Below are 25,340 nucleotides of genomic sequence, written 5' to 3'. Positions count from 1 at the left end.
AGTTGCTAAAACCCTTAATAATCATTTTAATGGTCATATTCATGACATGTAAATCTAAGTTATAAGGTCTACACCCAAACCTATGATTTCGCATCTTCTTGGTATAGTTTTGATTCAAAGAGATTTATTGACTTGCTGCTATGAATGTTTTGGTAGGCGAGTCCTTTATAGTTTTAAACTTCGATGACAATGTTATTTCTTATTTAAAGTATTCATATATTTTTCTATATTTTTGTATATTCTCCACAGTTATTTTTGAGGCTTTTTATTGTTGTCATGAACTGAATAATTAAGTAAATAAAACAATTATAAGTGTTCTATTGTTGATATTATATATTGTCTATTATGGAAGCACGTTTTTATAAGTTTGCTAATGGTTCATATTAGTATTTGAGTCTTAAAATGAAAACACCAAAGATTGAACTCAACAGCAGGGTCGACAAGAAATCACAATCCTATATTTCAGAACAGCTGATCACAGTCAATCTGTTATTTCATAAATCATCGTGATCATTGAATCATTCGTTCATCAAATTCATAGGTTCTCATGTTTATCTTCATTCTGTGCGCTATCTGCCGTTAATGCCAGAGGTCTGAGAGGCACGTAGCCTCTATTGGTCCCTTGTCCAAGTTACGGTTAATATACAGGCAATGGACAATCAATATTCATTTAGGAGATATCGTCTTTGGTTGATTTTACGTAAAAAACTTCGAGGTGACATACCATTGGAAATCCATATCGATATTTCAACGCGAGGGTTGAAGTCCGCAGACAACTGTTTTCTACTTGCCAGAAAAGTAAGTTGCAGGACTAACCAAATAGGGTAGATGACTGCCTAGTCCTAATGTAAAAGCCCCCACCTGACATATTCGAATTAAGTTTATTAGCCTACCTTGTAAATACAGGTTTGATTGAAAACATTTATGCGTAATCTAATGTCTAACTGATTGATTTCAGATTTCGATTGATTCGTCACGATTGATTTCAATATCCGCCGTCATACTCTTATTACATTATCAAGGACTAAATTATTTGACAAATTTCACAGTTATGGTTTAATTACACAAAGGTTTGTATGAATTACGCCGTATAGAATTAAACCATTTTGATAACATTTTGGATTGTTTTAAATCATTTTTAAAATCTGTAAAACGAACATAAGACTAATTTCTTGGAGGTCTTAAAAATGTAGAAAAGGGTTTATATTATTCATTTATATTTGTCATTAAATGTTTTCTTAAAAATTTCGTTTTTATATATATAAAAAAATATGTGAAGGAATATCAGTTTTAAAACTGCTTGTTTAAATTATTTTATTTATTCTGTTGTTCGATTTTCTGTTGTGAAGATCGAGGAAGCGTGCAATACTGAAGGGGGTAACATATTTGATTAAACACCTATCTTTTAATTCAAGAATATTTCTCTCTTTGAAAAAAAAAATGCACATAACTATTACATTACGTCGGGATTCGTTTAATCTTTTGTTTCAGACAGACAGTTACAAGATCGACATTACGATGTCTATCTATGGGGTAGTTGTGTTATTATCTATGTTTATATCCCAGTCCCTTCAGGTAAGATACATTATACTTGAATATCTGCAGAACGTTGCAATTAGATGTGCCAGTCAGTTTTTACATGACTTTGAGAACAGCACATCATCACCACTTATTGTCACCAGATGATGATACAAATCGTGACATTCCAATAGTGCACATATATATATATATATATATATATATATATATATATATATATATATATATATATATAGTTATGGCAATACCACTTATTGTCACCAGATGATGATACAAATCGTGACATTCCAATAGTGCATATATAGTCTTATATTTACTCATGTCGTACTTGAAGAAATAATAATATATTGTCCAAACCTACCATTCAGTCCCAGTTTTTTTAAGAAATAAATAAGCAAATTGTACATTTAACAATGAACTGAAACTTTCCACGCCTTTGTAATGCGAATAGCTAATTGTTTTATATATCAATCTATACTTGGAAGCTAGACACGGGTTTTTATTGCGGTGTTTTTTGTCTTTGGTCTATTGCTACCAAATTCATGTATTATAAATGAAATGAAATGGGGTTTAACGTCCTACTGTTCTGCTCCTAAACTGGGCTAATGAAGACGGGCATACGCCATACAGTGTGCTATGTGGGAAATTTTGCCCTGGCAGCGGCGCTACGGCCTACTCTTATATCGAATTCCAACTACCAAGGGATCTTTTACGTGCACGCCAATATGTACACGGGACCTCGGTTTTTCGTCCCATCTGAACGACTAGACAGCTGTCCTTGTCAGGCCCCCGTCCTGCATCACTGACATGGGGAAACCACGCCGGAAAATCTAGATGAGAGAGAGAGAGAAATGGGGTTTAAAGTCCACTCGACACAAACTAGGTCATTTCGGGACTAACATATGGTTTAATTTTATTTCAATAATTCGCTTGCGCGTAGGGGTCTTTAGCAGTGGGAGGAAACCGGAGGACCCGGAGAAAACCCACGAGGTTGGACAGGCGAACCTACTCCTTGTCACGTACAACCGGGGATTCGAAACCACGCCAGTCGACTCAATGACAGACTTTATGATACAGCGCGCGCACGCTAAGCATTCAGCCATCCAACCCCCCAAATCTAGATGAACTTTCACGTCCAATGCAAGGATAGAACACCCGGCCTCCAGGTTAGCGAGCCAGCGTCTTACCCTCTTAGCCACGTGATCCCCTCATGTATTATAATTATATTTAGATATATAGTGCATCCATAATTGAACTTGTGATATGACTTCTGTAGAAGAAGGCGATAAATTTATTTTGTCATAACGTATTGGAACCAGGTAGGTGTAACTGGAAATTTGCCGACTATTCATTTGCAATTTTTTTTTAAAAAATATTTTTTCTAAACGTTTGATCTCTGTTCTCTAGCTGACCATGTTGAGTTGACCCACATTTACTTTGAAAAACCAAAGCATCCCAGTGAAGCCCTATTGCATGGATAAAATATGTATGTTTCAGTTGACGGTATCCTTTAAACCAACATCAGTCACCATTGCTGAGACGCCTACTGATAATAAGATAGCTCGTATAGAAACTGATACTTCAGACAATCTGATCTGTAATATCGCCTCTACCAGTCCTAGAGATGGACCGTTTCAAGTATGGACAGAAAATGATGGGGAATGTAAGCTTTACTTTATATTTTAATTATTACAATAATATAATCTCAATTATCTGGTTAAACCGGACGTCGTCGCAACATACACACACACTTTTCCAAGAATACTGTGCCTCAACAGATCTTAGATACACAAGCCTCCATTCAGATCCAATTAGTTCTGGAAAGAGTGTGATGCCCCACACGTATGACATACACTGGACCATAAAACAACTTTTAAAATGAAACAAAACTTTATTTTTGTCATATAGTATGGGGCCTCTTTTTGTGGCCCGTGGCGCAGCTGCACTTGCTTAATACAAGGACGGGGAGGGGTGGCCGAATGGTTAGCACTTGCGTGTTGTATCACAAGGTCTATCATAGAGTCAACTGGCATGGTTTCGATTCCCCGGTTATACGTGACAAGGAGTAGGATCGCCTATCCACCCCCGTGGGTGTTCTTCTGGTCCTCCGGGGTGGTCCCCCACTGCTAAAGACCCCACGTGCAAGTGAATTATTGAAATAAAATTGACCCATATGTTAGTCCCGAAATGACCTAGTTTGTGTCGAATGGACGTTTAACCTCATTTCTCCCCTCGCTCTCGTTCAATACAGGGCATCTTCCACCCTGAATCGATGTCAAGATTATCGATTCGTTTAGCTGTAAATAAAGACTTTGTCTTAGGTGTGGCCGATTACTTTTTCTAGAGAACGTGATATCTCTTCTTATTTGCGAAATTCACCTAATGAATTGTTCTCAACTTAATTTTAGACTAGTTTCTTTGGCGAAGTATCACTCAAAGTAGTTAGGTCATACATTTCAAGTATGCGAGATGGGCGCTTTGGTTGTGAGATGGAACCAGATTCACGACGTTGTGAACTCAGACTTGCATAGATGATATACCTATGATAGCTGTTCATTTAGGGCTTTATACCGTCATTTACACTTTAGTACTTTTATTTTTTCGTCAATTCTTTCAGCTTACCAGCTATATTATGTCGAGTCAAAAACGCCTAGTAAATTGTTAAATGCTACAATAACACCAGAATATGATCTAACTATAGAATGTTCTGACGATACAGTTACAACCGGAACAATAGAGGCTGATCTAGTTGTTACAGTGCAAGCTAATCAGCCACCCGAAGCAACAGGGGTACCAACAAGTAAGCATGCTTTCCGTATCTTAGTTTCCACTATTCTCCCTAATTAGTCCAGGAGCCCAGGGGGGTCAACCTACCTGAAATGTGTACCAATTTTCTCCTATATGGTATCAATGCATGTATATCTGGTATCATCAGAATGTAAAGCTGTCAGGTTTCTGGTGGTGAGTGTGGTATTCCACGCCCAAAATGCCATGCCCCCCACCCCCAACAAGGCTAGATTAGCTCAAAAGTGTACCACATGAAAATCGTACAGCAGTGTACCGTACCTCTTGAGGTGTTACAGACATTTCTAGTGCCAGACATTTGTAGTGGTGGAGTATCCCTGACAAGAGTTATCTAATTTCCAGACCATAGCTAGGCTAGATTAGCTGAAATCTGTACCACCTAAAACAACCTTGGAGTTGTTCAGTACCACGACAGGAATCATGAATGACCACTGCCAGACAGTTTGTGCACTGGGTTACCACTATAACCATTTAATCTAAATAAGAGATATCTTTTATTCAGATATACCTCAAACACATTTCATTTATTTTTCTAATACTTTACAAACAAAATGTTCTAGAATTTAATATGCAGAAGGAAAAAAGGTTAATATTGCGAGTTAATTACTCATACCGATGCCACCCGTTTCAGTGGTAATATCGGCCTAGGGAATATTCACAGCTGGTCAGGTTGGTCTGGATGAACTCAAATATTAGAGCTGGTTTCTAATAATTAAGCAGTCGAGAGCTGTGATACCCTTCTTGCATAAACGTTTGTCATTCCCAAATCTTTGGCGATAATGTGCTCAACTCTTCCAAAACACTGGCAATATGTCGAGTGGTCAATCATCGATCAACCATCACTGTGTCATGCACCCAGGTAAGGTTTTCTTCAATGGTTGTTGTTGATGACATTTCAGTACGCGGGTCATCGTCAAGGCGCTCTCTGTCCCGCTTAAATTCCGCAGACCATTTCTTTACTTTGGAAAAGGGAAGGGCACCATCCCTTGTTGAGACCATGTCGGCATGTGTGTTGAAGTTAGTCTTTTCAGTTACAGGAGACTTGATGACCAGATTTGTCCCTTTCTTGTGATTTCAATGTACCAAGACAATAATAATACTAAGGTCACAGTTCGTATGTCTATGATTCATTCAATAACTGTACTGGTTGGTGGCTAAAGTTTGTTTCAACCCAATTGATTTACCCTTTTCAGGGTTAGAAGTTTTCAGTCCGTAGACATGAGGAGGGGGCTGGGGGGATTCCAAATGCGGAACTCGGTTTTATATAAACCTTTACATAGTGGTATGTAGGCCGATTATACCCTTACTCAGACAATATCCCAATATCCCATATATTTTATGTGTAAATAAAAAAGCTTTCAAAAAGAATTTTACATAGTATGTGCTCACAAAGCCTGCAGCTATCAACCCCTAGACTACTTCTATTTATAGCTACAACAATATCTGTTTCCTCACCAAATTATCAGAACATCAACAGTGTTGTACATAGTTTATCAGTCACAGATCCAGAAAATGATTTACTATCTTATATCATGTACAGTGACCCGGACTTGGGCTATTTTACAATAGATGCTTGTAAGTATTGAATTTTTGGTTAATCAAACTGCTGCTTTTGATTACTGATCAGTTTTTGGAATAGTTTGATTAGAAACTGGGATTTGTTATTACATTATCAATATTGCATTTATGGCACATTATCTATAGAAGAACATTATTTTGATATGTCCACGGCTTTTGCACTAGTAAGCGCATGACAACCGCACTGCCCATAAAACACAGACACTCAGAACAGGAGATAATGTCGTGGTCAAGATACACCACACACATAACACACAGGCGTTGTAATAAATAATAAAAGTTCTATCAAATCAACTCAATGGATCTTTGAGCCAGCCGTGTCCGTCCGCTGCGCTGTTCAGTTAGGCGCCTGTACAATCTGATTAAAATACAGACCCTATTTCGTTTCGTCTTTATAGTTCAAAATTTCGTTCAACTTGTCTGTACTACACTAGGATCTGGAAGAGTTGTTATCATTGACGTGTTCTGAATAGTGTGAGGTATTAGCCAATGAAACGGTCTGTTACGGCGAATATTAGGCGTGTTTTGCACGGAACTGTGGGTAATCCACTAGTAACATCAATGCTGATTGGTTAATCAAATGTCTGACGTCATAAGGTCAAAAGCTGCTCGTATGACCTTTGACGTGACCTATCGCAGCAACCGATCAGATCTTCATGTAGTGTAGGCCATCGAAAGTATAAAAAAACGAAACGAGATATAGATCTGTATTTTAATCAGATTGGCGTCTGTAGTGACTCAGATTTCCCTTATACTGTAAGCAACACGGGGACAACTAACAAGCACAAATCCTGGTCACGGCACCAACAAGAACGTGTAGCACGATAGATCGAATATGGGGATTACATAAACTACGTGTATCCCCATATTGTAAAACGATCTTCAGCGTCAGCCTGATTGTATAGTTCGAGAATGAGCATTAGAATCTAGATAACATTCTGTTTACGATATTCTTTGGTGACACCACACAATTCATAATTCGAAAGACAATAATTGCGAAGTAGAAATCATAGTTGAAAAGCAAATTAATTACGAGATTAAAAAATATCTAGCATACCAGACTAGGTCATCAAAATCACATCAAAATTAGCCTGGGTGGCATCAATTAGTTATAGTTGACAATTAACCCAAATTAGTAAATAAATAGAGAATCTCCTACCAGTCCTTTTTGATATAAAAAAGACGAGTAGGAGATTTTATTTATCACCCAATCCCTTCTTACATGCACAAATAGATAAATATAATTCTTTGCTGTAGATTTCACTTTTACTGAACATTAAGGCGTAGTGATACATCATTTTTTGACAGCAATTCAAACATTGCAAAGTTCTTTATATTGACCCAGTGTTTCCATCAAGGTCAATTGAATAACAACAGTTCATTTTTAATTTTAAAAAGAAATGAACTGTTCTTTGAAAATAAAAAAAGTAGTTCCTTTTCAACTGACCATATCGAGATATCGCAGTAGATTATGAAATATATCACACAAGCGATATCTACTGTAGAATGTATTACTGGGTGATAAACCAATTTCTCCTCGGTGGACATTTAGTCGACCCAAGACGCGTATAACTAGCTTCAGCTTGATATCTGTTTTTCTTATTTTATTATTAATTTCAGATTCTGGTGAAATAAAGACAGCTATAGATTTAAACACCGCGACAGTAGAGGAAATTCCGCTGTATATTAACGTGAGCGATGGACATAATAGTATAGGACCCCTTAAAGTTACCATTAAACTAACAGGTGGGTAATATACTTTTAGAACACTCAAATTCACCATTAGCATGTTCTTATTTCTCTCGGTTTGGACATAATTTACGCCGAAGAGGGACGAAACTTAAGTATATGACCTGACATTATGATTTGTAATGAGTGATTATCCTACTAATTTTGTTTTTATCAAGTTTTGGAGATACGAAAATGAACTTATCAATATAATGGTCTACTTGCTAGTAAAGCGTTTTCTGAAAGCCAGCCGTGAAAGGCCAATTTTGGGTGAACCTTGCGGGACTTATTATTTTGCATATTTTGATACACGGTCAAGGGTGCCGGGATGGCATCACGCAATATTCAACCTGTTCTAAAGCAATTGATTTTAAGAAAAATATGATCAGAAAAAAATTTCATGTTGTAGTTTGGTTTATAATGGAAAGCTTTTTGTTTATGTAGATTTGAATGAGAGACCGGTATTTAGTAACCTACCAGCTAATATAACTATTAAAGAAGATGCTACAGCTGAACAAGTTATTACAATTTTAACATTCAATGATGATTCTGTTCCATTTGATGCCGAGCCACAATGTTCAGTTTGGCCCAATTCAGAAAAATATAAATTTACTTACGACACGAGATGTAAGTATTACATATTTATTGTTGGTGATAAAACTTTTGTCATAGAACCTGAACACTGCCACGGTATCATTTAATTGTATTAAATAGGGTACTATGGACCTGCAACCGAGTATATGACGCCATATACTCATAGCAAGTTCCATGCCGATCAATTTGAATTGGCGGAGCTTTCAGCTTTATCCAATGAGCACCCCCCCCCCTCCAGAAGACCAGTCCCTGGCCTAAAAGGGTGACATGTCTTTAAAAATCATCTAAAGAATAGAACACATATAGAGTAGTAAATATCTATATAAGGACATAGATATGATATTTCAAAATGGTTAGTCATTTATCTTGTAGTTTTGTTATAGTTCAGTAAAAGAAAACACGAAGGGAAGGGCGCTGTGAAGATCTTCTACAATCGATTTGGTATGATTTAAATATACAGGTGGAAAAGACCGTGCTGAAATTAGATTTTATTCAAATGCAGACGTTTTATTATTAATTTGAGTTGTTTAGTTCAATAAACATGCTTGGTGCTTTAGGTTTTGATTAAGGGGGTCTACGATGATGTTATCATTCTGAATTAATCACACGTTTTTTATGGGTAAAGGTCATGATGTCTGTTTAAAGGGCCAATCTCGATTATATTTTGGAGAATAAAACTGCTTAATTTTGTGTTAGAGGCCGCTAAAATATTCTACCTTAGAGCCTAGCAACTAATTTAACATACGGGATACGCTTTCAAATAACTTAAATCCGCCAGTCTTCATCTGGAAATGGAGCCCGGTGTATTATATGGTGTCTGGATAAACCCGGATTTTTATTTTATAGAATAACGTGTTGTTGAAATTTACCTTTCGTTATCAAGTACAGCACGTGAGTCATACACTCTGTAGATCTCTAAAGGAACGGCAATAGATTATCAGGTCACCCAACGAAAAATTGACCCGAAATATGAAACTGGTTACGTGTCCAGATGAGCAGTTTTGACGTTCACGTTTAAACGACTCAATATTTTGACCTGGAATTTTGAGACATGGTAAATACACCACTCATACCTACACGGTGTTTATTTATGAGACTCTGTTAAAATCGAGATGGCCCCTTTAATGTTCTCACTTTCAGCTAGAAAACTTGAACTGGCATCACAAGCAGTAACTGGTCAAGACGAACCCCTGGATTATGAGAGTACAAATTTCTATAATATAACATGTTATATATCTGATGGATATTTATATAACGAAGGAGATTACATCAATCTTTATGTACTTGATGTCAACGAGGAACCGGTCTTTAAAGAAACATCTTATTCCTGTGTATTATATGAATCAGACGTAAGTACTATTATTCCTCCTTTTTGAATGAATCTGACGTAAGTACCAATATCCTTGTGCTAAGTTTGACGGATTAAATATAACATATAATATAACACATTGTTTTAAAGGTTTGTATTTAAATTTATTTAACATTTAGAGGTTATAACGTAAAATCAATGGTTACATATTTATGACATTTCATATTGATTTATCTTTAAGATTTGGGATTTTTGTTTTGTGAAATCATATTTGTATAATGTCCTATTATCGACTGTATGTTTTATGTTTGTTAGAGCAGAGATTTGGACAGAGATAACATAGCCGATTGCTGATTCCGAGAGACAAATGGGGTTTAACGTCCACTCGACACAAACTAAGGCCATTTCAGGACTAACACATGGTTCAATTTTATTTCAATAATTCGCTTGCGCGTAGGGGTCTTTAGCTGTGGGAGGAAACCGGAGGACCCGGAGAAAACCCACCAGGTTGGACAGGCGACCCCTACTCCTTGTCACGTACAACCGGTTAATCGAAACCCCGCCAGTTGACTCAATGACAGACCGTATGATACAGCGCGCGCGTGCTAACCATTCGGCTATCCAACCCCCAAAAACTAAATAAGAAATACACTATTTAATTATTTAACTTCAAATACGACTGGCGGCTTCTTTGCGGTTTCTATATACATCAAATTGCAGAGACCCCTAATCTCTCAATACGACTGACTCTTTTGGCAAGTTTCCTAGGAAACATTTATCTGCTATATCGCCCTCTAATTTAGCTTATCTTTTTAGATTGGGGTGTCCCAGTGTGATCTTCCTATGACGGTAACAGATCCTGATGATGATAATGTCAACCTGGCTCTATTATCAGGAAACAACAGTGAACGATTCTCTCTAGTTAATAATGATAAGAAGTTAACATTTAACATTAACTATGATGTAGACGAAGATGCTATGCCCACAGAAGCTGTTTTAACAGTTGCTGCTGTTGATGAACATGGACTAACAGGTAAACACTGCTATTTCAAAAGCGAAAAGAATCTGTTCTTGTAAGTACATTGAATAGGTTTAATATCAAAATTAGTAAATATTACGTGATTGTAATTGTTTTCCTTTGTATTATGACTGGAATAATGTTAAGGAAGAGGCCTTCTCAAGAGTCCCACCTTAACTCGCCCCAGACCACAGATTTATTTCTTAAATGTTGTTTTCTTTTTTTTTCTGTTTAAATTGTATGTGTTCTCTGGGAATATCTAACGGTGGTATACTCCCGTATCATCTGTTTTGTAACTCTGTAGTTCTGCATTGTCTATATTTTTATAGGAACATCCAAAATAACAGTAACAATTCTTGATAAAAATGATAATACACCGGAATTCCAATCTTCTATCCGGTCATATGTGATCTCAGAAACTCAAGCACTGGGAACTCTGGGAACTGCATTCACAGCCACTGATAAAGACTCGGGCAGCAATGGCGATATAACTTACACAGTAAAAAGTGGATCTACTGCATCAAGCTATGTTCGTATGGTCGGTGACGGGAATTTTGAGTATTCTGGAAAATATCCCGAAAGGTATGTGTGTATTAAAGAGTTATAGTCAATTAAGTCGCGTATTTGTACTGTCGCTGCATGAGTCGAGTGTGGTTAATAAACTCATTAAAAAGCTGTTTGTATGGATTGGTCCTGCCGATTTGAAGTCACTATGATGAAAACTCTGGTCAATGCCAACAGCAGATTTTTGTGTCTGTCTGTTCTTTCACGTATATTTCATGTATTTCAGTTTAGGAGGCACAACACAGACGATTCTAGTCGAAGCCAAAGATAATGGAAATCCTAGGTTATCCTCAACTGGAACAGTTATTGTCACCTTTCAACCCTACAGCACAACCACCACCACCACTACAACCACAACTCTTCCCACAATTGTTAATTTTTCAGGCTCCTCTGGATCATCCTCGGGTTCATCATCTTCTAACACTGCCTCTCAGAGCAGCAGTTCTGATAACTCGGCATTTATTGGTCTTCTTGCTGGTTTGTTGTCTTTACTACTCCTAGGTCTCATAGGCGCTTTAGCCTATTTTCTGTGCTGTAAGGGAGGGTCCGGAAACTGTTTTGGTGGTAGTGGAACAAAGGTGTAAGTATAAGTTATCTTTTATTAATGTACAATACATAGAATAGGTCGTAGACGTTTTGGCCAAATAATTCGATGAGTTGCTATGCAAATTGTTTCTCCATCTATACCGAGTCTTTAATTTGTCTTCAAACATCGTATCCGACAAATAGACTCGGAATTGGATTGAGATCGAAAGATATCTCATAAAAAATATCTATGAAAAACCCTTATTGCTCCTATCAATTAATATTTCTATCAAAACAAACTTGATTAATGTCATGTAAATTTGCTAAATACTGTTAAACAATATAACTGTTTTGTGAAACAGCTTTGACACATAAACAGCAAGAAAATATATTACTTCAAATCAGTAGTTTATAACAAAAGTGTACATTCAATAGTTTTCATAACAGTCCATTTAGATAGTTTGTTGAATAACTTGGTTCTCGATTATCCAAGACTTTTAATTGTAACACGTTTTAAACTTGTGTGCATGCCATTATGGCTACGAATAAAACAATATATACCTGACAATCAGTTGATTTATATTCATTTCAGACAGACGACGGAGAGGGTTCACAGAGTCCAACCGGATGAATAGTAAGTAAAATTTGAGTAAACTTTAACGAGTATCTCCCTCAATAATTGGGCAAATTAAATTTTCATTTGATATTTTGCAGCTACCGAGATAGAAGATATGTAACTGAATATGAGAGAGATTATGACCCTAGAGATGTAGACTACGATGATAGACGAAGAGGAAGAGATGATTACTACAAACGTAAGTATCATGCGCCGCGTGAACCCATATATAGAACAGTAATGTGTTCACTTTGTACAGATTGATATTTTTACATATTGGCATTAAAAAAGAAATGGGTAATGTTAGAGGAAAAAAATCTGTGTTATATATTTGTATAGTTTCATAATATAGTATTAATATTCTATATTTACATCATATTATATCTTTATTATATATTTGTATATTTTCATCATATAATACCTGTATTCTATATGAGTATTATATATCTGTATTATGTATTAGTATCATGTATCTGTATTATTTATTTGAATCGTGTATCTATATCTGCATTATGTATTTTCATTATAATATCAGTATTCTATATTTTACCATGTATCTATATTATATACCTATATTATATTTTTCTATAATATGTGCATCATATATATTTATATTATATATTTGTACCATACATCTGTATTATATATTAGTATCATATTATGTATTTGTGTTCTATATTACAGTCGTTCGGATGCGTCGAAAAACCGAGGTCCCGTGTACACATTGGCGTGCACGTAAAAGATCCCCTGGCAGTTGGAATTCGATATAAGAGTAGGCCGTAGTGCCGCTGTCCGGGCAAAATTTCCCTCATAGCACACTGTATGGCGTATGCCCGTCTTCATTAGCCCAGGTTAGGAGTAGAACAGTAGGACGTTAAACTCCATTTCATTTCATTTCATTTCTATATTACAGGAGAATGGTATGAAGATGTACGAGAAGGCTCCCCATATTCAGCCAGTCAGGTCAAGCTGCTGAAACAGAGTGATCTACCCCGGGTGGTTTAAAATAATTTTCATATTGAACCCAATGTCCACACAGCAATTGAAATAAACCAGCACAGCAGATTCTATGTTGCCACAGATGTTAAAATGTATCAATAATAAATGAATTCATTAAAAATTTGTTTTAAATATCGATGACTTTTCAAAATAAATTCTTATTCTACACTGTTCTGGTTGTATATTGTCGCCTCGGTATAACGGCTATAATATGAGGGCTGGATAAGTGATAATGCAAAGAGGGTTAACGTACTAAGGCATTAAGTCAATGCCAGCCAAAAGGTATGGTACTTGAAAAACAGTTATCAGATCATATATTATTGGTGTCCCATCTGCTCTAGTTACAGACTGAAGTTACAGCTCTAGGTCATATTGGAATTTGAGCGAATCTTCCCACTTCATGTTTATTTTACCCAGATTTCGTTTCGTCATTGTTTTTGTGAATTCTAAAATAGGAAGACATGCATTTGTTTCCTGTTTTGTGGACCAATGGAAAATGATGGGACAAAATACCGAGGTCCACCCTTGTACATATTGATTGCCCGTCGTATAAAATATCAGTAACAATCAAAAGACGAGTACACGGACATATTGGTGTTGTGTCCACGAAATGTATTTTTCCTAGCTAATGCCTGCGTGACCATATTAAAACCCTTTTAACGGTATGTTAGACTACATTATTTCCCCTTCCCACACAACAGATGTTACCCTTGGCCAGTGGGAAAAGAGGATCATAAACCCTAAAGTTTCTTTACGACGGTCTCTGGTCTTTGTTCACTGCCCAAAATCATAAACACGCGCCTGCAAGTTTAGTTAATTTCAATCAAAAGAAAAGTAATCTCTACTTTCAAAACCACTACTTCATGATTTACGAATACACTCCTGTGTTCCCCGGTCGTTACTCAACGAGGATTGTCTGTTAAATTAGCTTCCTTTGATACACTGGCCCTGTAGTATGGTTACATATACACGAATACTATCCCCACTTCCTTGCTACTGCTCATACCACCATATCTCAACTCTCAACCACAGGCTTAGACTAAACTAAGGGAAGTGGTTCCTATTTGGAACAGGGGAAGGATGTGTGACAATCTGGAGAGGTGCCTGGGCTACAAAGAGATGGAGCAGAAGGACACGCCCCCCCCCCCCCACCTACTCTACCACCAACACACTTTCCGGTCCTCCCTCGTGTTACACACGTATGGGTAGAAATAGAAGATACTATGTCTTTTACAATATGAGGTAAACCTGGGCGCTCTTACGACTGGTGTAAATCGGACGGCAACCAGTCGCCGTCCAGTCGCCTCCAGTTTCTCGGAGTAGCACATGTTCTACTCCTACGACTTGAGCCAACATAAGCTTGACTTTATTAAAGCCCACGGTCATATCACTCAGCCAAACACATCCCACCTTCACCCGCTACTGACAGACTATGTTTAGTGCTCAGCTATTCGGTCCATTGGCTATATATTCCCAGTATATTTAAAACAGGCTCTACATTTATCAACTTGGTTGATCAACTTGGTTGAAATCGGCTAGATAGTGGTCGACGCTTTTAACATGGTTGTTTCTGTTATTTTAAAAGACAATATTGGTGTCAGTCATTATCACATAATTATGTGATAGAACTGGTTAAACACGTTCCATATATACTCTTAAAAAAAAGTAGGGAATATTCAGAAACAATACAAAACTGCGGAAATACACTGCTGTTTTTATTAGAGGTAACCAGTGTATGTTAATAACAGGCCAATTGCCTACACATGAACATAAACAGTTCACATGTGCGGCTTATCTGACGGCCCCATTTCACTTGCAAAGAGATACACTGTCACTAGTGAAAATAGACGTTTTTGATTTTTGTCTTAATAATGAGTAATTGTTCCACCAATCCTCAGACATTCAGCAATTCGTTGTGGCATGCTCCTAATCAACCGTCCAATCACGATTTAGGGCAATCTGACCCACTCCTTTTGCAGTGCCACGGCCAATTCTTGCAGTGTTGCCGGTTGGCGTTGGCGTCGACGAACACGTTTCCCGATCAAATTAAACGTAACACACTAAAGCAAAGATATGCTAAACAGTAAATATTATGCAAGAACCGATAGGAAAACAAACATGGATAGGATAAACCAGTAAGCTGCAGTTTTCATCAACCCTTCCTTGAAGTGTCAAATTTGACAATGAACCTCTCCCACGTGTATGGCGCTATTGCGTGTCGCACATGCAGCTCTTTATTCTAGTCAAAAAATTGTACTATTTTACAATATTCCAATTAATTGATGATACAAATTTCATCTTAACACACCTAATTTAAAAAAATTTGAAAAATTCAACTAAATGATTTGAAAAGCCTGACGTAAAGCTTTTTAAATGTGGCTTGGATTTAAAAATATTTTTGAACCCTCTGGACAAGTAAAATAGGATTTAATGGATAATTTACACAACAGGTAGGACACTAACACATCTAGTACTTAGAATAAGGCTATTTTTTATTTTCTGGAGCTGTCAAGCCAGCAAGAGTGTTTTTGTCCCTTTAACCAGTTCTATCACATATGTGATGACTGGCACCAATATTGTTCTTTAACTATCCCCTGCGCCATGCTCAGTGCACCATTCGTGACACTAAATATTCTAGTGAACACATTGAAGCAGTGTGTAGGCTACCACCAAACAGACATCACGCATTTCGCATCACATGTATACGAACAAATACAAATTGACTTAATCTTTAGGGAAGATATGATTTTGCACTAAACGTATGTTATAGATAATACTGATGTTATAGATAATACATTGATGTGTGCATAGCTGTCGATTTAATTTAGAATTCTTTGTATGACATCGTCTAATATGATATATCCAAACCCTTGCCTATTAAAGAAATTACTTAGCCAGTTCTTGTATTTAATAAGAACGTGACGTTGATAATGCATTGTTCTGTTATTTAAACTAAATAATCATAAATCCATCCGTAACTATTTACATATGCTTTAAACTATATTTAAATATTTTCAACAAACAACAATACTTTTTTACGGTTTCTGTGCACACCTTTTAGTTATTAATCCCTGTGCACTTTTCTAAAGAGACATTTTGCGTAAGGGCGTAAAGGAAATAACTCACACATGTTGCTGAACATCACCATCCTTCATGCTTAATGCATACCATTTTACCGCGTTCACTTTTACCTAAAGCGCATTTAAAAGGACATTTCTGTGAATATATAGTCCAAATAGATGGAGTAAATTCTGTAAAACAGAATTCTTAATGAACTGGTGGTCTGTTACTGAATTTGTGTACTAATTTAAATAACTCAATCTAAAGAATATTTGGAAGCATAATTTTTGATGGTTTTACGTGAACAAAAGGTCAAAATTAGTAACAAAACTTGATGAAATTGTACTAATCGTAAATCTGATCTGTTTCATCGCTAAGATAATATCACTAATCCAATCAATGACCTACTTTGAATGATCTATTTTGCGCGAGTGGTTATTAAAACGCTTATAATAGAATAAATATTGAGTTCCTCTGTGAGAAGTCTCTTTAAATGGATTAAGGTATTACTTATGATTTTCTTCTTGTTATTATGTAACAGTTGTTGAAATGGTTGGGGATAGGATCTTTCTCTCACAATGAATGAAGGATGCTGTTTGAAATTATTTATAATTTTATCATATTCTTTGATGATTTTTGGAGCGGTATGTATTTTATTTTAAGAATTGATAAATTGATCGATTTAAATAATTTTAATTATTTATTCTTTATATTAAACGTATGTACTATATAACCCACTCCTTTCCATTTTATAACATCCTCGGTATCCCCGGTGTACTCATTCCGTTCTACTCCACTATACCCTGGGATAATCCATAGGGTTTCCACGATTTCAAATTATCTACCCTCGCCTTGATTGTAGCTGTAGTCTACGAAACAATCAACAAACAGTTTACAAACCTGTCGTTTCGCCTTGTTTTTATAAGGGTAGATAACCATATTGTTGTCCATTTACTGAATGATTTATGTAAGTAATGTATATATTTTTAATTTATTTATATTTAATTACATTATCAAAATCTGTGGTATGTTTGGCTGATTACAAATATGTATAACATCTATATGTTTGACTTTTGTTATTATTATTACTATTCGTTCTTTGTCTGAAATGTTTCATTCTGTTATGTTTATTATTATTGAACTTATACTTCGATATTTGATTCTCAAGGGGCGCCTTCTCAACCACGTGGGTTTACTCCGGGTACTCCGGTTTCCTCCCACAGGAAAGACCTGTGCGCGTGCGCTCAGAAAATAAAAAAAAGACAACTTGTCTGCGATATCACCTTCGGTGGAAGCGGACGTTAAACACTAAGAACAACAACATTCACAATAACTTGTGGACGTTAAACTTCCTCGAATAACGAACGATTCTCAATACAACTCTTGAACCAACATAAAAGGACGGTCTTCATTAATATAATATACTGAGCGCCATGGAAAACGCATCACTTTTTTTTTCCAAATATTTTATTACTAGGTGGTTTTGTATGTATAATATTATGCAATACTATTCACGTGCAGCATTGTGTGTGAGCCCTTTAAAAGCATGTTTTCAACTTAAATTACAGTACATGAACTGTGAAACGTCAACCTGTCGTAATTTGTTGTTGGACGTGTGAAGGAATCGAGCTAGAGATGCCGAGACTTACTGAAAATCAACGGAATGAAGCCATGGGAATGTCCAGGGCTGGCATGTCTACACGTGCTATTGTCAGACACTTCAATTATCATCAGTCCACTATTGTAAGGTTGGTGGAACGTGTTCGAGTTACTGGATCAACACGTGCCCGTCAACGTCCTGGTCCACAACGCGTTACAACCCAGGCTCAAGACCGCTACATCCGGGGCACTCATGTGCGTGACAGATTCCGCCCAGCGACTCGGAAGACAAGGACCAGTAAGTGCCAACACCGTAAGACGTCGTCTAAGAGAAGTAGGACTCCGTGCACGACGACCTTATGTTGGAGCTATCCTCAGGGATCATCGCCGTCAGCGGCGTTTAATATGGGCTCAAGGACACCAGACATGGAGAAGAGTAGACTGGCAAAGTGTGCTCTTCAGTGATGAGAGTCGCTTTCATCTTTATCACGCTGATGGCCGTCAACGTCTGTGGAGACGTCTTGGGGAACGTCTTGCAGACTGCTGCGTCTTCGAAACGAATCGATGGGGTGGGGGAAGTGTAATGGTGTGGGGAGGCTTCACATTTCATCGCCGGACCGCCCTACACATTTGCAGGGGCCGCGTTAATGCTGTAGCCTACCGTGATGATGTCTTGCAACCAATTGTTGTTCCGATGTTTCGAGCGCACCCACAACTTCAGCACTTCCAACAGGATAATGCACGTATGCATACCGCCGGTTTTAGTATGGACTACCTGGCTGCTAACAACATCAATGTCTTGGACTGGACATGGCACCGATAGAACATGTCTGGGATGAGATTGGACGCCGTCTGTATCGGAGACCACAGATGCACACCATTGCTGCTTTAGAAGCTGTTCTTGTCCAAGAATGGAACAATTTGACCCACGCCTTATTTCAAACATTGATACATTTCATGCGACGTCGCTGCACAGCCTGCGTAAGAGCCCGTGGAGGACACACGCGCTACTGACATCTGTGTCGTACTTTTGGTTTTGACCCCTCTGACTTTGTACCGTTGATTACAGATTAAACATCCATAACTGTACAAATTTGTTGTTATTGATGTCTTCCCATTTGAATATTGTTCACAATAAGAAGCAAAATAAATAAGATATGTTTACAGAATCATTTTGTTATACGAAAAACTAAGTGATGCATTTTCCATGGTGCTCAGTATATTATATAATTTGTTATTAATAAATACGCATTTAGAATAATTTGGACATCTCTCATTTACGCTAACTCCTAACCTTGTCCGTTGAGAGTTACTTCCCTTTGCTAACTTCTTTTTCAGTTAACGATTTATGAGATAGGTCGATACAAATAGCACAACCATCAAGGGCGGATAACTTGAAAACGTGTCTCCCCCATAGATTAGTGGAGTAGAACGGAATGAAACCATTGGGGATGCCGAGGATGATTTTATAAATGCTTGATCTGATATTTCAAATGAAGATATTTAACTGAATGTGAAGAGTGTTCGATTTTAAACATAAAAGTGCTTGAAACATGTTTGATTTTATATGTAGATTAGGCGCCCAAAACTCGCACATTGTATCATTTTGTTTCTTACTGGGCGCTGATTGTATCAAAAACACAATTAATTTTATTGCTTAAAAATGTATTGAAAATAGAAACTTGTGTAATCAGTATAATATAGAAATACATGGACCACAAAACTTTACGTATAATATATTATATTAGATCAATGGGTTTTATAGTTTGAACACTTAATAACTCACATATTTTCAGAATTGTGATGATACCGTAGATGAATGAGATTCGATTTTAAGGATCGCGTGATGAACCATGTAGTTTTATATTAACGATTTTACTCATTAAAGATACACTATGTATGATTTATATAAAAAGCTGACAGTTCTTGCTATAATAGTTCAAAAATAGATAATGTAGAATTTCATTCAAATTACTTTATATTGATAATTTCATTCAAATTACTCTATTCTGAGCCAGATTATCACTGTAGTTTTCACAAGATGTGTACATTGATTGTTTATTATCACGGCACTAGTATATTCAAGACTTAGCCTAGCTTCCCAATTTTGAAATTTGATCATTAAATGGCCGAACCGTTCTAATCTAGTTAAAATCTCGAGCATCCGAGACTGTTTTTTAAATTTAAGTTGTTTAATATTATGTTAAAATAAACGTGTTCTATGATTTCAATCGTATGTTAATCAATGTGTTTTATTTAAAGAATTTTGATCCAATGGCAATCAATGTGTTTTTATTTAAGGATTTTAAACCAATGATAACGAATGTTTATGAGACAGAAACGGAAGACAGAACGATAGCAACAGTTATAACAGACGATTGTTCGTTAGATAGTACTAAAGGGCCATTTAAACTGGATGGTATGAATACATTTTTATTATATTGTTCGTTAGATAGTACTAAAGGGCCATTTAAACTGGATGGTATGAATACATTTTTATTATAAACATATATTATATATATATGAAAATCATTACAACCAGCATTCATAGTGATCTAATAACTTGAAGCATATAGGTTTATTTGTTTGGATTAGAACATTTGCGGGAATTGTAACACAGATTTTGGAATTGGCATCGGGTGTTTACGATAAATACGACGATATTAGTTATAATGCAATATGTACATACGTTCTACATGATATCACTACTTAAAAGCTGGAAATGTATATGTTTCTAATGCAGGAAGTGACGTAGTATTTAAATATGGAACTGGCTATCTTAAATTGAACTACAGTAAGACGCCGAGCTATGAGCTGTGTGTAACATGTGGTACCGATACGGCGAACTCTTCTTGCCTGGAAGTTGATGTTCATCCAAATAGTCCACCTGTATTCCAGGACTGGCCTATAAGTAAGTAACTTCTACTAAATAGGATGGGCAGATTTTTTTACCTTGCGGCTTTGGTAGTATAAAATGCATTATTTTATGACATACGGTTTAAACTAGCGTCCAGACGGTTACCAACTACTGAAACTAGTAGCTTCGATTTAGTTATTGCTAGAGACGTGTGTCACAAATGGAACCGGTATAATATATCTGATTTGTTGAAATTAGACTTACTAGTAGGTTATATCATTTGTTGTGTAAGATTAACCTATTATTTTTATTTATATGGTTATAGAAACTGTAACATTAACCTATTGTTTTTATTTATATGGTTGTAGAAATTGTAACATTAAAATATTGTTTTTATTTACATGGTAATAGAAACTGTAACATTAACCTATTGTTTTTATTTATATGGTTGTAGAAACTGTAACAGTAACCTATTGTTGTTTTATGTAATGCTTGTAAAGACCGTAACATTAAACATACTGTTTTTATTTATATTGTTATAGAAACTGTAACATTAGCCTACTGTTGTATATGGTTGTAGAGACTGTAACATTAACTGATTGTTTTATTTACATGATTGTAAAGACTGTAACATTAAACTGTTCTTTATCGTTATAAAAACTGTAACATTAACCTGTTCTTTATGTTAAACTCCATTTCATTTCATTTCATTTCATTTCATATTTATATGGTTTTAGAAATTGTAACATTAACCTAATGTTTTATGTACATGATTATATAGACTGTAACATTAACTTTTTGTTTTTATTTATGTGATTTTAGAGACTGTAACATTAGAAGCTGTTGATACTGGTGAAGATGAAATAGTCTACACTGTACAAGCTACTGATCCAGATTCTACAGATAATCTGGTATACGAACTAGTAGATATACCTACAGATTATAAGGATTATTTCACTTTGGATGAAAGTAAGTTTATCATGTATTTGTATTTAATTGCACTCATAAACTATGTATAATTTTGGCTTCAAAGTAGTGAAAGAGCGGCGTCCTGTGCGAGACAAGGGCATGTTTTCGGCTCTGGTCTATGGTCACCTAATACGAATTGCTACGGGGTTCATCGAATGGTGCCCTGGGTGATATCCTTTGATATAATCTGTTATCTGTGAATTTTGTATTCATGAACAAATAGGCGAAGGATCCCGTAACCCAAGCAAAACAGATGCTGTGTTGATACATGATTTTAATGTTATAGCTTTTCGGTCTTAGTCGAACTTCATACATTAATATATGACTGTGACAGTATTGTCACAGCAGTCAGTGTTAATTATTTCGTTTTCTTTTATATATATATATATATTGTCCTACTATGCTCTTTACTTTTAAAAATCCAATAAGAGACAATTGGTGACACTAACGTGTCATAGCAATCAAATCGATAATGTAGGACTATGGGGAAACTGATTGATTAGTGGATAGTTTGATTAGCAATTTAACCAAATTCATAACTTTATTTTGACCTGAATTAAAGAGATTTGGCTCTACTAAGGTTTACATTTCCATGTCCTCTGTTAATAATCATGTTCATTTTTGACACTTTTTCAGCGACTGGAGAAATTAAAACAGCAATAGATTTAAAGTATGCAACAGTGGACACCATTCCAATAAAAATTAACGTTAGTGATGGAAAGAATGAAGTTGGACCAATGACAGTTGTTGTTAGATTAACAGGTAAGGTGGGTGTGGGGGAGGGGGTGAGTCGGGTTCTAGGGTCATTAATGGTTGATGGTTGATTTGTCATTTTCATTTCCATTGTTTTTTTCCATTAAAGGAGCTAAGCCTAGCCTACCATCTCAATATTTTCCATAATATTGGAAATTAAAATCACGAATTAGAATTCAATATTGGTCTATTTCTATCAATATTGATATTGTTTTCTTGCCGTGAAAATATTTGATCATCGGCACACCACTCGTTGTCTTTATGATTTCGGGCTCCATTTGTAATGAACAAAGAAACACATATCCCACAAGACAATGCTGATGCACAAACGACAATTTAATAATTTAATAAACGTGTAGAATGAACTAAGCATTTTTGACTCTTCATAATATATCTCATTCAAATAATTGATTATTACAAATGCTTTTTTTTAAATTGAATATTAATCACCACAAGAAATTTAATATAAATCATTATATATGTGTGTGTGTGTTTAGACCCATTTTAAGCTTAAAAAATAAAGCCATACACCTTTATTTAATGATGAATTAGCTGGTTCGTAACACCATCATATCACACGATTATTTACTTCATGATATTTTTGTTATTGCAGATCTGAATCCAAGACCGGAGTTTACAAATCTTCCTGCCAATGTAACACTATCAGAAGACACCGTGGCTGACACCACCATAATCACACTTACCTTTAACGACGCTAATATAGTGGATAGAACAAATTTTGACCCTGTTTGTTCAGTCTACCCAAATTCTGAAAGTTACAAGTTCAACTATGACACTACAAGTAAGTGTTGAACAAGTTGATTTGTAAGTTGAATTTAAACATGCTGTAAAAATATAAGTCTCGCTGTCAATCCGATTTCTCATACTACACTAAATTGTAAAACAAAACACTCGGCATACACCATACCAATTCCCGTTCCTTATTTCTCGTCATCAACGATTTATTATACGCCATTGCTTTGATAGTTGCAGGACTGGCGGTTGTTTTTATAGAAAACTATACATTGTGATTAATTTAAGGACTATACATTTTATCAGCACCAGCCGCAGCATCGTTAGAGTCACCATCTTAAAGAATGTGTATGTGACTCCCTCAAACTATCAATCTGAATTGAACAAAAGAGTCTCTTGTTTTGTCATTGGCTACATTAATAATGATAAACTATGTTACATCACATAGTCTGTCCTTAAATACTATTGTATATTCACAGGTAGCAAACTAAAGTTGGTAGCAGTTCCTGATGGTGATACATTACTAGATTACGAATCCACCAATTTTTACAATATATCATGTGTAGTAAATGATGGATATTTAGATAGCGAGGGAGCGTATATCAACCTGTTTGTTGAAAACATCAATGAAGCACCAACGTTTAATAAAGATTTATATACATGTAATTTATATGAATCTGAGGTGAGATTTGATTTATAATACATGAGAGGGTTAATCTTTAAAGGCCTGCCTTGATCTTCTTTAAATCAGAAACACACTTGAATAAGACTTTGGTCATGTTTCTTCTCTGATCTAAATAATTAAAGACATTGGAAAAGAAGCGACTGCTTTAGCTTTTGTTCTATGGATTGCCATATCCACCAAAAGTAACACTCCACTACATATTATCGTATGCAATCTTCATTTGACCTTATTTAACGTGTATTCACAGGCGGGAGTTTCCAATTGTGATCTGCCAATAGTTATAACAGACGAGGAAGGTCAAAGTTATAACACCATTCTGTTACCTGGCAACAACAGCGAACGTTTCAGATTAGATCAAAATACCAATAAATTGACCTTTAACACGAATTATGACGTAGATGAGAATGCCATGCCGGATACAGTCGTGGTGACCGTTGCAGCTGTAGATAGTCTTGGAAAGACTGGTACATCCCAGATACAAATCAATGTCAGGGACGTGAACGACAATGATCCTGATTTTGGTTTATACTCACAACAATCAATTTCTGTTGGTGCTGATACAGGGCTAGGTATTAATGTTTTATTTTATGGGTCTTTGTTATTTCAATTAGCGGAATTAGTATTTAAAAAAAAACAAAGCGACCGACTCGTCTTGTTAGAATGAATTATTCTTAATGTATGCTCAATTCTTTCCATTACCTCATAGTTAGCTATATGTGGGTTGTTTATAAGTTAGCCCCGTGTTATTTATCATGTGATTTTCACTGATAGCATCACAGAGAAAGGTACGCTAATTGTCATTGGGGCAAAGGTGGTCGGGGTTGGTTTGGTGGCAGGGTGAACCACTCGGTAAATATGCATAAAGCAAATTGGGGTTAAACATCTTACTTTCTGCACCAACCGTCCTAATTAACATGGGCATACGCCATGCAGGGTGCAATGGAGGACATCTTACCCCGGCTGCCCCCCGCCCCCACTCCCACCCCCCATGAGACCAAGTAAGCGCCCACCTGAGACATAGCCTCCTCAGACCCAGTCACAAAAAATAAAAACTAAGTTACATATCTGAAATTATTTTGCGCCTACGGTCCTCAATTCCACTATGTCATCATTCTTCCACTCCACTGTCTTATATTCATGGTTACGGTGAATTGTCCAGTTATTAGTACCACAAGTGCGTGGGTCGTGGCTCGACAGACTGTAAAACTCTCACAAAACAGGAGGAATTGACAAATAGGCCTTGAGATTATGTCCCCCCTCTCCCAATTGTGCGACCGGGTCGTATGGCGAAAGATTGTACAAATGTTTTGTCAACTCTTACAAAACAGGCGAAATTGACAGGCTGATCTCGAGATTCTGACCCATTGAATCCCATTTCTGGCCTCCTCG

The 25,340-nt window shown here is 36.3% G+C and overlaps 1 long non-coding RNA gene across 1 annotated transcript; it reads left to right on the top strand.

The window, feature by feature from the left end:
- Positions 1 to 12,266: 12,266 nt before the first annotated feature.
- LOC130013023 (uncharacterized) lies at positions 12,267 to 13,324 on the top strand. Its single transcript, XR_008788299.1, has 3 exons — positions 12,267 to 12,294; positions 12,375 to 12,475; positions 13,190 to 13,324. It is a non-coding gene; the product is annotated as an uncharacterized LOC130013023 (long non-coding RNA).
- The last annotated feature ends 12,016 nt before the right edge of the window (positions 13,325 to 25,340 follow it).

The sequence above is a fragment of the Patella vulgata genome, chromosome 1, assembly GCF_932274485.2.
Source record: "Patella vulgata chromosome 1, xgPatVulg1.2, whole genome shotgun sequence".
Taxonomy (NCBI): domain Eukaryota; kingdom Metazoa; phylum Mollusca; class Gastropoda; family Patellidae; genus Patella; species Patella vulgata.
Note: the sequence above shows the minus strand (reverse complement) of the source record. Positions and strands in the feature narration are given on the sequence as shown.